The sequence below is a fragment of the Amblyraja radiata genome, unplaced genomic scaffold (assembly GCF_010909765.2).
Source record: "Amblyraja radiata isolate CabotCenter1 unplaced genomic scaffold, sAmbRad1.1.pri scaffold_369_ctg1, whole genome shotgun sequence".
Lineage (NCBI taxonomy): Eukaryota > Metazoa > Chordata > Chondrichthyes > Rajiformes > Rajidae > Amblyraja > Amblyraja radiata.
Window position 1 is genome coordinate 128,602 of NW_022630511.1, and position 13,316 is coordinate 141,917.

A 13,316-nucleotide genomic window follows, 5' to 3' on the forward strand; every position below is an offset into this window, starting at 1 on the left:
CCGGTTCAAACACAAAATGTTGGAGTAACATCTCTGGAGGGAAGGAATGGGTGACGTTTCGGGTCGGGTCTGAGGAAGGGTCTCGACCTGAAACGTCACCCATTCCTTCTCTCCAGAGACGCTGCCTGTCCCACTGAGTTACTCCAGCATTTTGTGTCTGTCTTCTGTTGCAGCCTTCACGGTTCAATTGTGCATTTATTGTCACTTGCTCAAAAACGCACAGTGGAATTACTTTCTTACACACAGCCCAGCAGAGTGTTGCCGTGCCCAAGCACAACAGACAATACAATAGACAATAGCTGCAGGAGTAGGCCATTCGGCCCTTCAAGCCAGCACCGCCATTCAATGTGATCATGGCTGATCATCCCCAATCAGTGCCCCGTTCCTGCCTTCTCCCCATATCCCCTGACTCCGCTATCTTTAAGAGCCCTATCTAGCTCTCTCTTGAAAGTATCTGGAGAACCTGCCTCCACCGCCCTCTGAGGCAGAGAATTCCCCAGACTCACCACTCTCGGTGAGAAAAAGTGTTTCCTCATCTCCGTTCCAAATGGCTTACCCCTTATTCTTAAACTGTGTGGCCCCTGGTTCTGGACTCCCCCAACATCGGGAACATGTTTCCTGCCTCTAGCGTGTCCAAGCCCTTAACAATCTTATATGTTTCAATGAGATACCCTCTCACCCTTCTAAACTCCAGAGTGTACAAGCCCAGCCGCTCCATTCTCTCAGCATACGACAGTCCCGCCATCCCGGGAATTAACCTTGCAAGTCCAGTCTGCTTTCTGGGTCTTGTGGAGCGGTGCCCGTTCCAGGCGAGCCCCAGGCTGCAGCGGGGCCTCCAGACGTCGCCTTCCCTTGGACGTGTGGATCCATCTTATAGAGGTGTATAAACCCATGAGGGGAACAGATCGGGTAGATGCACAGAGTCTCTTGCCCAGAGTGGGGGAATCGGGGACCAGAGGACACGGGTTCAAGGTGAAGGGAAGAAGATTTTATAGGAATCCGAGGGGTAACTTTTTCCACACAGAGGGTGATGGGTGCTTTGAACAAGCTGCCGGAGGAGGTAGTTGAGGCTGGGACTAAGGGGTAGGCCATTTAGAACGGAGACGAGGAAAAATCTTTTCACCCAGATAGTTGTGAATCTGTAGAATTCCCTGCCTCATGCACAATCAGTACCCCGCTCCTACCTTCTCCCCATATCCCCTGACTCCGCTATTTTTTAAGAGCCCTATCTAGCTCTCTATTGAAAGTATCCAGAGAACCGGCCTCCACCGCCCTCTGAGGCAGAGAATTCCACAGGCAGGTGGGACTAGTGTAGATGGGACATGTTGGTCGGCGTGGACATGTTGGGCCGAAGGGCCTGTTTCCACGCTAGAATCTTCTGTAGCAACTCAGCGGGTCAGAATCTGTGAGGGATATGGGCGGACGCTGTTTTGGGTCAGGACTCTTCTTCTGACTCTGAAACGCTGCTCAATATTCCCTCTTCAGATTCCCTCTACTCCGCCATTCAATCACCGCTGATCTATCTCTTCCTCCTAACCCCATTCTCCTGCCTTCTCCCCATAACCCGACACGCATACCAATCAAGAATCTATCTATCTCCGCCTTAAAAATATCCACTGACTTGGCCTCCACAGCCTTCTGTGGCAAAGAATTCCACAGATTCACCACCCTCTGACTAAAGAAATTCCTCCTCATCTCCTTCCTAAAGGAACGTCCTTTAATTCTGAGGCTGTGCCCTCTGGTCCTAGACTCGCCCACTAGTGGAAACATCCTCTCCACATCTACTCTATCCAAATCTTTCACTATTCTGTGTTTCAATGAGGTCCCCCCCCCCCTCATCCTTCTAAACTCCAGTGAGTACAGGCCCACAGTGACCAAGCGTAGGCTTGGCGATCGCTTCGCCCAACACCTCCGCTCGGTCTGCATTAACCAACCTGATCTCCCGGTGGCTCAGCACTTCAACTCCCCCTCCCATTCCCAATCCGACCTTTCTGTCCTGGGCCTCCTCCATGGCCAGAGTGAGTCCCAACCGCAAATTGGAGGAGCAGCACCTCATATTCCGCTTGGAGAAACTCAGCGTGTGAGGCAGCATCTATGGAGCCAAGGAAATAGGTGACGTTTCGGGTCGAGACCCTTCGTCAGACTCTATGAGGGGGCGCTGTCCTGTGTGTGGCTGCCCTGCCAGCAGTTGTCTGTCTTTTCACCGTTTTATTTTTTATTTTTAGTTAGTTAAAGTGTTTTGTTTGGAGGTCTAGACTTTTTTGTGTGGGGGGTGGGGGGGGGGGGAAGGGGGAAACTACCTTTCAGGGTCCCTACCTGGTCGGAGAGGCAGCTTTTCTCCGGGCTGCAGCTTCGACCCGTCCTCGCGGCCTACCAGCGGGCCTGGAGCGGCGTTTCCTGTCGCGGACCGCCCAGAACCTCGGCTTCGGCGGCGGCACAGCGCTGGAGCGCTATCGTGGAGCGGGCGATGCCTTGCCTGGGTCGCCGCGCTGGAGCTCTGGTGAGCTGAGACCGCCGGGAACAACATCGCGGAGCTGCGGGACTGTGGAGCGACCAGCTGCGGGCGGCGGCGCCGAACTTTACACCGGGAGCCTGGGATCTCGCGACGAGATCGCCAGTTGTGGAGCTCCAACCGGCGCGGCCTTGTCGGCTTCGGAAGCCGCGGCCTCCAGTACGGAAGCGGCCGTTCCAGGTGTCCCAAGCCGCTGTGAGGACTCTCCCGACGCCGGAGCACCATCACCCGGTGAGAACGGCCAGGAACATCGGGCCTCCGTAGAGGCAACTGTGGAGGCTTCAATAGGCCCGACTATGGGTGAACTGGGGTTGGGGACTGGACTTTGTGCCTTCCCTCATGGTGGGAGCCATTGTGGGGGGATGTTCTTTGTGTTTATTCTCGGTGTATGTGAATGTGACTAATAAAATACCTTTGAATACCTTGAATGACCCTGATGCTGTCTAGATTAGAGTGTATTTACAAAAAGGCAAGGTGGGATAGACTTGGATTGTTTTCTTTGGAACGGCAGAGGTTGTGGGGAGACCTGATAGACGTTTGAGAGGTGTGGACAGTCAGAACATTTCTCCCCAGGGTGGAAAGTTCAAAGACTGGAGGTTTTCCTCGGTCTGAAGAAGGGTCTCGACCCGAAACGTCACCCATTTCCTTCGCTCCATAGATGCTGCCTCACCCGCTGAGTTTCTCCAGCATTTTTGTCTGCCTTCGATTTTCCAGCATCTGCAGTTCCTTCTTAATCACATTTCGCTTGGGCAGTTTACACCCCAGCGGTATGAACATTGACTTCTCCAATTTCAGGTAGTCCCTACTTTCTCACTCCTTCCCCTCCCCTTCCCAGCTCTCCCACAGCCCACTGTCTCCGCCTCTTCCTTCCTTCTTCCCGCCCCCCCCCCCCCCCCCCCCCACATCAGTCTGAAGAAGGGTCTCGACTCGAAACCTCACCTCTCCACTAGCTCCCAGTACAGTACAGAATCAACTTCAAGATCCTCCCATATGTATACAAATCCCTTAACGGGCTTGCCCCCACCTACATCAGAAAACCTGCTTACACCACCTCCAGCTCCCTCAGATCGGCCGACTTGGGGTTACTGAACATCCCACGGTCTAGGCATAAGCTCAGGGGCGGTTGCAGCCCCTAGACTGTGCAACAGCATCCCTCTTCCCATCAGAACTGCCCCCTCCATCGACTCCTTTAAGTCGAGACTTAAAACTCATCTCTACTCCCAAGCCTTTCTTGACGTACTCTGAGGGAGGGCTACATGTATGTATCTATGTATGTACTTAATCTATGAACCACTGTATGTGTAACGTTAGTGCCTCCACCAATGTAAAGCACTTTGGCCAACGAGAGTTGTTTTTTAAATGTGCTATAGAAATAAAATTGACTTGACTTGACTTGACGTTTATTTTCCCCCTCTGTAATATCCCGAGGGTTTACCAGGAAACAGCCTTCTAGGCTTCCGGAGTTCATATTACACATTTGGGGGGCAGAGTTGATGGTCAGGTCAGGATGGGCCGAACGGCCTTTCGCACTGCGCCACTTCGAGGTCCGACGAGTGATGGTCCTTGGCAGACGGCCAGTGGTGGTTCAGGTTAGAGGAGGGAGGGAGATTCAACATTCCCATCGGAAAATACCTCCGGAAGGTGCGATGATCAGCCGGCCAAGGAAGGGGGGCCCCTTGTTTCTCGAGGGCTCCTGGGATGGTGGGACTGTCGTATGAGGAAAGATTGAAAAGACTAGGCTTGTATTCACTGGAGTTTAGAAGGATGAGGGGGCGATCTTATAGAAACATATCAAATTATAAAAGGACTGGACAAGCTAGATGCAGGAAAAATGTTCCCAATGTTGGGCGAGTCCAGAACCAGGGGCCACAGTCTTAGAATAAAGGGGAGGTCATTTAAGACTGAGGTGAGAAAAAAACTTTTTCACCCAGAGAGTTGTGAATTTGTGGAATTCCCTGCCACAGAGGGCAGTGGAGGCCAAATCACTGGATGGATTTAAGAGAGAGTTAGATAGAGCTCTAGGGGCTAGTGGAGTCAAGGGATATGGGGAGAAGGCAGGAACGGGTTATTGATAGGGGACGATCAGCCATGATCACAATGAATGGTGGTGCTGGCTCGAAGGGCCGAATGGCCTCCTCCTGCACCTGTTTTCTATGTTTCTATCTACTCAAAGTCCAATAGTGTAGGCCCGTAGGAGATGCCAGGCGATGAGCAGAGGGGGGCGGAGAAAGAGAGGGAGAACCTTCATTCCTCAAAGATCCCATGGGCAAATGTCTTAAGGAGTTTAGAAGGATGAGAGGGCATCTCATTGAAACATATAAGATTGTTAAGGGCTTGGACACGCTAGAGGCAGGAAACATGTTCCCGATGTTGGGGGAATCCAGTACCAGGGGCCACAGTTTAAGAATACGGGGTAAGCCATTTAGAATGGAGACGAGGAAACACTTTTTCACACAGAGTTGTGAGTCTGTGGAATTCTCTCTCAGAGGGCGGTGGAGGCCGGTTCTCTGGATGCTTTCAAGAGAGAGCTAGATAGGGCTCTTAAAAATAGTGGAGTCAGGGGATATGGTGAGAAGGCAGGAACGGGGTACTGATTGTGGATGATCAGCCAAGGAAGAGAGGGAGGGAGGGAGAGGGAGGGGGGAGAGAGGGAGAGGGAGAGAGAGAGGGGAGGGAGCGAGAGAGAGAGGGAGAAGAGCTTCTTTTTTCTCTCCTCTTCCTTCTTTCTTTTCTTGACTTTCTTTTTCTATTTGAGGGTTCTTTTACGTCCTTGACTTAGTTTCCCTTGTTCCCTGCCTTCCTTCACCTTCTTGAACCCTCAAAGTAGGCTGGGACGGGAGATCGTGTCTTTACGCGTCCCTGTCCGGCTTTGTGTCCGTTTGCCTTTCCTCATGCACGTTTGTTTCTGCACGGTGAGGATTGCCGGGTGCCGTCCATTGCTCGCTGGGCCTTTGAGTCCTTCGCGGCGCATTTTGCAATTTCCACAGCCGTCTTGGCGCTTATGTCTTCTGCTCCACCGGCCGTGGTCCCCCTCCTTTCTCCTGGGCTCCACTCCTTCCTGCGACCCCCTCCTCCGTCATTGGCGGTGACCAGTCCTCGTGCCATGGCCACCATGCGCCGACATTACCTGCGACCCAGAGACAAGGTTAACTCCCGGGATGGCGGGACTGAGGTGACTTTCAGAAAGCATTTGATTAGGTCCCACATAGGAGATTATTGGGCAAAATTAGGGCACATGGTATTGGGGGTAGAGTGCTGACATGGATAGAGAAGTGGTTGGCAGACAGGAAACAAAGAGTAGGGATTAACGGGTCCCTTTCAGAATGGCAGGCAGTGACTAGTGGGGTACCGCAAGGCTCGGTGCTGGGACCGCAGCTATTTACAATATACATCAATGATTTGGATGAAGGGATTCAAAGTAACATTGGCAAATTTGCAGCTGGGTGGCAGTGTGAACTGTGAGGAGGATGCTATGAGAATGCAGGGTGACTTGGACAGGTTGGGGGAGTGGGCAGATGCATGGCAGATGCAGTTTAATGTGGATAAATGTGAGGTTATCCACTTTGATATCAAAAACAGGAAGGCTGATTACTATCTAAATGGTGTCAAGTTGGGGAAAGGGGAAGTACAACGGGATCTGGGGGTCCTTGTTCATCAGTCTATGAAAGTAAGCATGCAGGTACAGCAGGCAGTGAAGAAAGCAAATGGCATGTTGGCCTTGATAACAAGAGGAATCGAATATAGTAGCAAATAGATCCTTCTGCAGTTGTACAGGGCCCTAGTGAGACCACACCTGGAGTATTGTGTGCAGTCTTGGTCCCTTAATTTGAGGAAGGACATTCTTGTTATTGAGGGAGTGCAACGTAGGTTTACAAGGTTAATTCCCGGGATGGCGGGACTGTCATATGCTGAGAGAATGGAGCGGCTGGGCTTGTATACTCTGGAGTTTAGAATGATGAGAGGGTATCTCATTGAAACATATAAGATTGTTAAGGGTTTGGACACGCTAGAGGCAGGAAACATATTCCCGATGTTGGGGGAGTCCAGAACCAGGGGCCACAGCTTAAGAATAAGGGGGAAGCAATTTAGAACGGAGACGAGGAGACACTTTTTCTCATAGAGAGTTGTGAGTTTGTGGAATTCTCTGCCTCAGAGGGCGGTGGAGGCCGGTTCTCTGGATGCTTTCATGAGAGAGCTAGATAGGGCTCTTACAGATAGCGGGTCAGGGGATATGGGGTGAAGGCAGGAACGGGGTACTGATTGTGGATGATCAGTCATGATCACATTGAATGGCAGTGCTGGCTCGAAGGGCTGAATGGCCTACACCTGCACCTATTGTCTATTGTCTATAAAGAAATTGGAAAAGCTAAAAGAAGATATGAGGTTGCTTTGGCAAGTAAGGTGAAAGTAAATCCAAAGGGTTTCTACAGCTATATTAATAGCAAAAGGATTACGAGGGATAAAGTTGGTCCATTAGAGAGTCAGAGTGGACAGCTATCTGCAGAGCCAAAAGAGATGGGGGAGATATTGAACAATTTCTTTTCTTCGGTATTCACCAAGGAGAAGGATATTGAATTATGTGAGGTAAGGGAAACAAGTAGAGTAGCTATGGAAACTATGAGGATCAAGGAAGAGGAAGTACTGACACTTTTGAGAAATATTAAAGTGGATAAGTCTCCAGGTCCGGACAGGATATTCCCTAGGACATTGAGGGAAGTTAGTGTAGAAATAGCAGGGGCTATGACAGAAATATTTCAAATGTCATTAGAAACGGGAATAGTGCCGGAGGATTGGCGTACTGCGCATGTTGTTCCATTGTTTAAAAAGGGGTCTAAGAGTAAACCTAGCAATTATAGACCTGTTAGTTTGACGTCAGTGGTGGGCAAATTAATGGAAAGGATACTTAGAGATAATATATATAAGCATCTGGATAAACAGGGGCTGATTAGGAACAGTCAACATGGATTTGTGCCTGGAAGGTCATGTTTGACTAATCTTCTTGAATTTTTTGAAGAGGTTACTCGGGAAATTGATGAGGGTAAAGCAGTGGATGTTGTATATATGGACTTCAGTAAGGCCTTTGACAAGGTTCCTCATGGAAGGTTGGTTAAGAAGGTTCAATGGTTGGGTATTAATGGTGGAGTAGCAAGATGGATTCAACAGTGGCTGAATGGGAGATGCCAGAGAGTAATGGTGGATGGTTGTTTGTCAGATTGGAGGCCAGTGACTAGTGGGGTGCCACAGGGATCTGTGTTGGGTCCACTGTTGTTTGTCATGTACATCAATGATCTGGATGATGGTGTGGTAAATTGGATTAGTAAGTATGCAGATGATACTAAGATAGATGGTGTTGTGGATAATGAAGTAGAGTTTCAAAGTCTACAGAGAGATTTATGCCAGTTGGAAGAGTGGGTTGAAAGATGGCAGATGGAGTTTAATGCTGATAAGTGTGAGGTGCTACATCTTGGCAGGACAAATCAAAATAGGACGTACATGGTAAATGGTAGGGAATTGAGGAATGCAGTTGAACAGAGGGATCTGGGAATAACTGTGCACAGTTCCCTGAAAGTGGAATCTCATGTAGATAGGGTGGTAAAGAAAGCTTTTGGTGTGCTGGCTTTTATAAATCAGAGCATTGAGTATAGAAGTTGGGATGTAATGTTAAAATTGTACAAGGCATTGGTGAGGCCAATTCTGGAGTATGGGGTACAATTTTGGTCGCCTGATTATAGGAAGGATGTCAACAAAATAGAGAGAGTACAGAGGAGATTTACTAGAATGTTGCCTGGGTTTCAGCAACTAAGTTACAGAGAAAGGTTGAACAAGTTAGGGCTTTATTCTTTGGAGCGCAGAAGGTTAAGGGGGGACTTGATAGAGGTCTTTAAAATGATGAGAGGGATAGACAGAGTTGACGTGGATAAGCTTTTCCCACTGAGAGTAGGGAAGATTCAAACAAGGGGACATGACTTGAGAATTAAGGGACAGAAGTTTAGGGGTAACATGAGGGGGAACTTCTTTACTCAGAGAGTGGTGGCTGTGTGGAATGAGCTTCCAGTGAAGGTGGTGGAGGCAGGTTCGATTTTATCATTTAAAAATAAATTGGATAGATATATGGACAGGAAAGGAATGGAGGGTTATGGTCTGAGCGCAGGTAGATGGGACTAGGGGAAAATACGTGTTCGGCACGGACTAGAAGGGTCGAGATGGCATGTTTACGTGCTGTAATTGTTATATGGTTATATGGTTATAACATACCATCATTCCTTTAAACAATGCAGGGCAGGGCTCTGGGGAGTGCAGTAGAGCAGAGGGATCTAGGAGCGCAGGTAAAGGTGGCATCACAGGTAGAGTTGTGATAGATGTGGGATATGCTATAGTTGGGATTACGGAGACACGGTCACGGTGGCGCAGCGGTAGAGTTGCTGCCTTACAGCGAATGCAGCGCCGGTGCCCCGGGTTCGATCCCGACTACGGGCGCTGTCTGTACGGAATTTGTACGTTCTCCCCGTGACCTGCGTGGGGTTTTCTCCGAGATCTTCGCTTTCCTCCCACACGCCAAAGACATTACAGGTTTGTAGGTTAATTGGCTCGGTATAAATGTAAATATTGACCCTAGTGTGTGTGGGATAGTGTTAGTGTGCGGGGATCGCTGGTCGGCGCGGGCCAGGTAGGCCGAAGGGCCTGTTTCCACGCTATATCTCCAAACTAAACTAAACATGCAGGGGTATCCGATATTCAGGGAAGGGTAGACAGAAAGGAAGAGGAGGTGGGGTGGCATTGCTGGTTATAGAGGAGATTAATGCAATCGCAAGGAGAGGCATTAGCTTGGATGCTGTAGAACCGGTATGGGCAGAACTGGGAAATAACCACGGGCAGAAAACACTTGGAGTTGTGTACAGTCCACCAAACAGCAGTAGGGAGGTTGGGGATAGCATCAAACAGGAAATTAGGGATGCATGAAGCAATGGTACAGCGGTTATTATGGGTGAATTAAATCTATATATAGATTGGGCCAACCAAATTGGTAACAGGTTCAAGAAGGAATTGCAGATACTGGGACAAAAATGCTGGAGAAACTCAGCGGGTGAGGCAGCATCTATGGAGCGAAGGAATTAGGCAACGTTTCGGGCCGAGACCCTTCTTCAGACTGAGTTGGTAACAGCACGGAGGATTTCTTGGAATGTATACGGGGTGGATTTTTTAACCAATATAGTAGAGGAACCGAGCAGAGGGCAGGCCATCCTAGACTGGGTATTGTGAAATGAGGACGGATTAGTTAGCGCATCTTGTTGTGCAAGGGCCCCTTGGGCAACCGTGACACAAACAATCTCCCAGATATACCAGGGGACCGAGGATCTCATGGGAGGGAGGAGCTGAAGGGAATCCACATTAGTCGGCAAATGGTGTTAGGTGAACTGTTGGGACCGAAGGCAGATAGATCCCCAGAACCTGATGGGCTGCATCCCAGAGTACTCAAGGAAGTGGCCCTAGAAATCTGACCTACATCTGACCTTAACACGATTGTTAAGGGCTTTGGACACGCTAGAGGCAGGAAACATGTTCCCGATGTTGGGGGAGTCCAGAACCAGGGGCCACACAGTTTAAGAATAAGGAGTAAGCCATTTAGAACGGAGACGAGGAGACACTTTTTCTCACAGAGAGTGGCGAGTCTGTGGAATTCTCTGCACGGTGGAGGACGGTTCTCTGGATGCTTTCAAGAGAGAGCTAGATAGGGCTCTTAAAAATGGCGGAGTCAGGGGATATGGGGAGAAGGCAGGAACGGGGTACTGATTGGGGATGATCAGCCATGATCACATTGAATGGCGGTGCTGGCTCGAAGGGCCGAATGGCCTACTCCTGCACCTGTTGTCTATTGTCTATTGTCTATCCCAGTTCCCTGCGTGTTCCGTGTCTCTTTAGTTTAGTTTAGTGATCCAGCGCGGAAACAGGCCCTTCAGCCCGCCAAGTCCGTGGTCCTGTGCTGCAAGGCCCCCTTGGGCCACAGTGGCCATAATATGGTGGAACTCTGCATTAGGATGGAGAGTGACAAGGTTAATTCAGGGACTAGGGTCCTGAACTTGAACAAAGGAGACTTTGAAGGCATGAGACGGGAATTGGCTCGGATAGCCCGGCAAAATTATACTTAAAGGGTTGACGGTGGAGATGCATTGGCGATGAACTCCAGAAATCTCTCAGTTCATCCCTGTCAGGCGAAAAATAAAACTGGGATGGCAACGGCTCAACCGTGGCTGACGAGGGACGTCAAGGCTAGTGTTAAATCCAAGGAAGAGGCAGACAAATTGGCCAGAGGAAGCAGCAAACTGGGAGAAATTTAGAACTCAACAGAGGAGGACAAAGGGGTTAATTAAGAGGGGGGGAAAAAGAGCATGTTCCCGATGTTGGGGGGGTCGTGAACCAGGGGCCGCACACACAGTCTTAAACTGTGAGAGAGCTAGATAGGGCAGACCTGGGTGTGCTTGTGCATCAGTCACTGAAAGTAAGCATGCAGGTACAACAGTCAGTGAAGAAAGCCAATTGGCCTTCATAGCAAGAGGAGTTGAGTTTAAGAGCAAGGAGATCGTTCTGCAGGTACACAAAATTGCTGGGGAAACTCAGCGGGTGCAGCAGCATCTATGGAGCGAAGGAAATAGGCGACGTTTCGGGCCGAAACCCTTCTTCAGACTGATGGGGGGTGGGGGGGGGGGGGAGAGGGACGGAAAAGGGGGGGAGGGGGAGGAGCCCGAGGGCGGGCGGATGGGAGGGTGGGAGGAGACAGCTAGAGGATTAAGGAAGGGGAGGAGACAGCAAGGGCTAGCAAAATTGGGAGAATTCAATGTTAATGCCATAAGGACGCAAGGTCCCCAGACGGAATATGAGGTGCTGTTCCTCCAATTCCGTCTGGGGACCTTGCGTTCTTATGGCATTAACATTGAATTCTCCCAATTTGGCTAGCCCTTGCTGTCTCCTCCCCTTCCTTAACCCTCTAGCTGTCTCCTCCCACCCTCCCATCCGCCCGCCCTCGGGCTCCTCCTCCTCCTCCCCTTTTCCTTCTTTCTTTTCCCCCCCCCCCCCACCCTCCATCAGTCTGAAGAAGGGTTTCGGCCCGAAACGTCACCTATTTCCTTCGCTCCATAGATGCTGCTGCACCCGCTGAGTTTCCCCAGCAATTTTGTGTACCTTCGATATTCCAGCATCTGCAGTTCCCTTTTGAACACGAGATCGTTCTGCAGTTGTACAGAGCCCTAGTGAGGCCACACCTGGAGTATTGTGTGCAGTTTTGATCTCCTAATTTGAGGGAGGACATTCTTGTTATTGAGGGAGTGCAGCGTAGGTTTACAAGGTTAATTCCCGGGATGGCGGGATTGTCATATGATGAAAGAATGGGTCAACTGAGCATGTATACTCTGGAGTTTAGAAGGATGAGTGGGAATCTTAGAAAAATATAAAATATAAAATTGTTAAGGGATTGGAGGATTGTTGGGGGAGTCCAGAACCAAGCACCACAGTTTAAGAATAAGGGGTTGGCCATTTATGACTGAGATGAGGAAAAACTTTTTCACCCAGAGAGTTGTGAATCTGTGGAATTCTCTGCCACAGAAGGCAACGGAGGCCGATTCACTGGATGTTTTCAAGAGAGAGCTAGATTTGGCTCTTGGGACCAATGGAATCAAGGGATATGGGGAGAAAGCAGGAACGGGGTACTGATTTTTGATGATCAGCCATGATCACATTGAATGGCGGTGCTGGCTCGAAGGGCTGAATGGCCTACTCCTGCACCTAATTTCTATGTTTCTATGTTGTAGAGCAGAGGGATCTAGGAGTACAGGTGCATGGTTCCTTGAAGGTCAAGTCGCAGGTAGATAATTTGGTCCAAAGTACTTTACGCACTTTGGCCTTCATCAGTCAGAGTATTGAGTATAGAAGTTGGGAGGCCATGTTGCAGTTGTATAAGACGTTGGTGAGATTACATTCAGAATATTGTGTTCAGTTCTGGGCACCATGTTATAGGGATGATGTTGTCAAGCTTGAAAGGGTTCAGAAAAGATTTACGAGGATGTTGCCAGGACTAGAGGGTGTGAGCTACAGGGAGAGGTTGAGTAGGCTGGGTCTCTATTCCATGGAGCGTAGGAGGATGAGGGGTGATCTTATAGAGGTGTATAAAATCATGAGAGGAATAGATCGGGTAGATGCACAGAGTCTCTTGCCCAGAGTAGGGGAATCGAGGACCAGAGGACAGAGGTTCAAGGTGAAGGGGAAAAGATTTAATAGGAATCCGAGGGATGGGATGATTAGGGATTGGGAAGATCCGGAACTGGAGCCATCAGCATGTTGGGTCCAGGGATTAGATGGAGGGGGTATAGGGTGAAGGGTTTGGAGACCAGGGGGTTCCAGGGTGAAGCGGTTGGAAGTTCAGAGGAGGGGAGACCAGGGCATTGGAGGTCTAAGGGTTTGGATGGTTGAGGATCCGGGCAAGACTGTGGACACTACACTGAGCTCCTCTGGTTTGGGGGGGGGGGGGGGGGTGAAGGGGTTGGAGGTCCAAGGGCTGGAGGTCCGGACAGAGAGAGAGAGGCAGAGAGAGAGAGAAACTTGCAGCTGCAGAGTTATTGCAGCTGTACTGCTTGCCAAAGAACCTATAGCGGAGCAAGATAGACCACTCCTGCTAAATGCAATGGGCTGACGTGTAGTACGCAACAGAGCGGAACATGGGCCTTTTTTTCATCCATTTCAGTAACCGGACCCGACCCGACCCGACTCGCAGTGTAATCAACGTTGCGGGGGAACAGTTTGTGTTAATAAATTA

General features: G+C 49.9%; 1 long non-coding RNA gene across 1 annotated transcript in view; it reads right to left on the reverse strand.

The window, feature by feature from the left end:
- Positions 1-5,222: 5,222 nt before the first annotated feature.
- The window catches only part of LOC116969884, a 9,450-nt gene continuing 1,356 nt past the window's right edge, over positions 5,223-13,316 (reverse strand). The window contains exons 2-3 of the long non-coding RNA XR_004410951.1: positions 5,578-5,639; positions 5,223-5,234 (exon numbers count right to left, since the gene is read on the reverse strand). This is a non-coding gene — a long non-coding RNA (uncharacterized LOC116969884). The remainder of the gene's footprint in view (positions 5,235-5,577; positions 5,640-13,316) is intronic.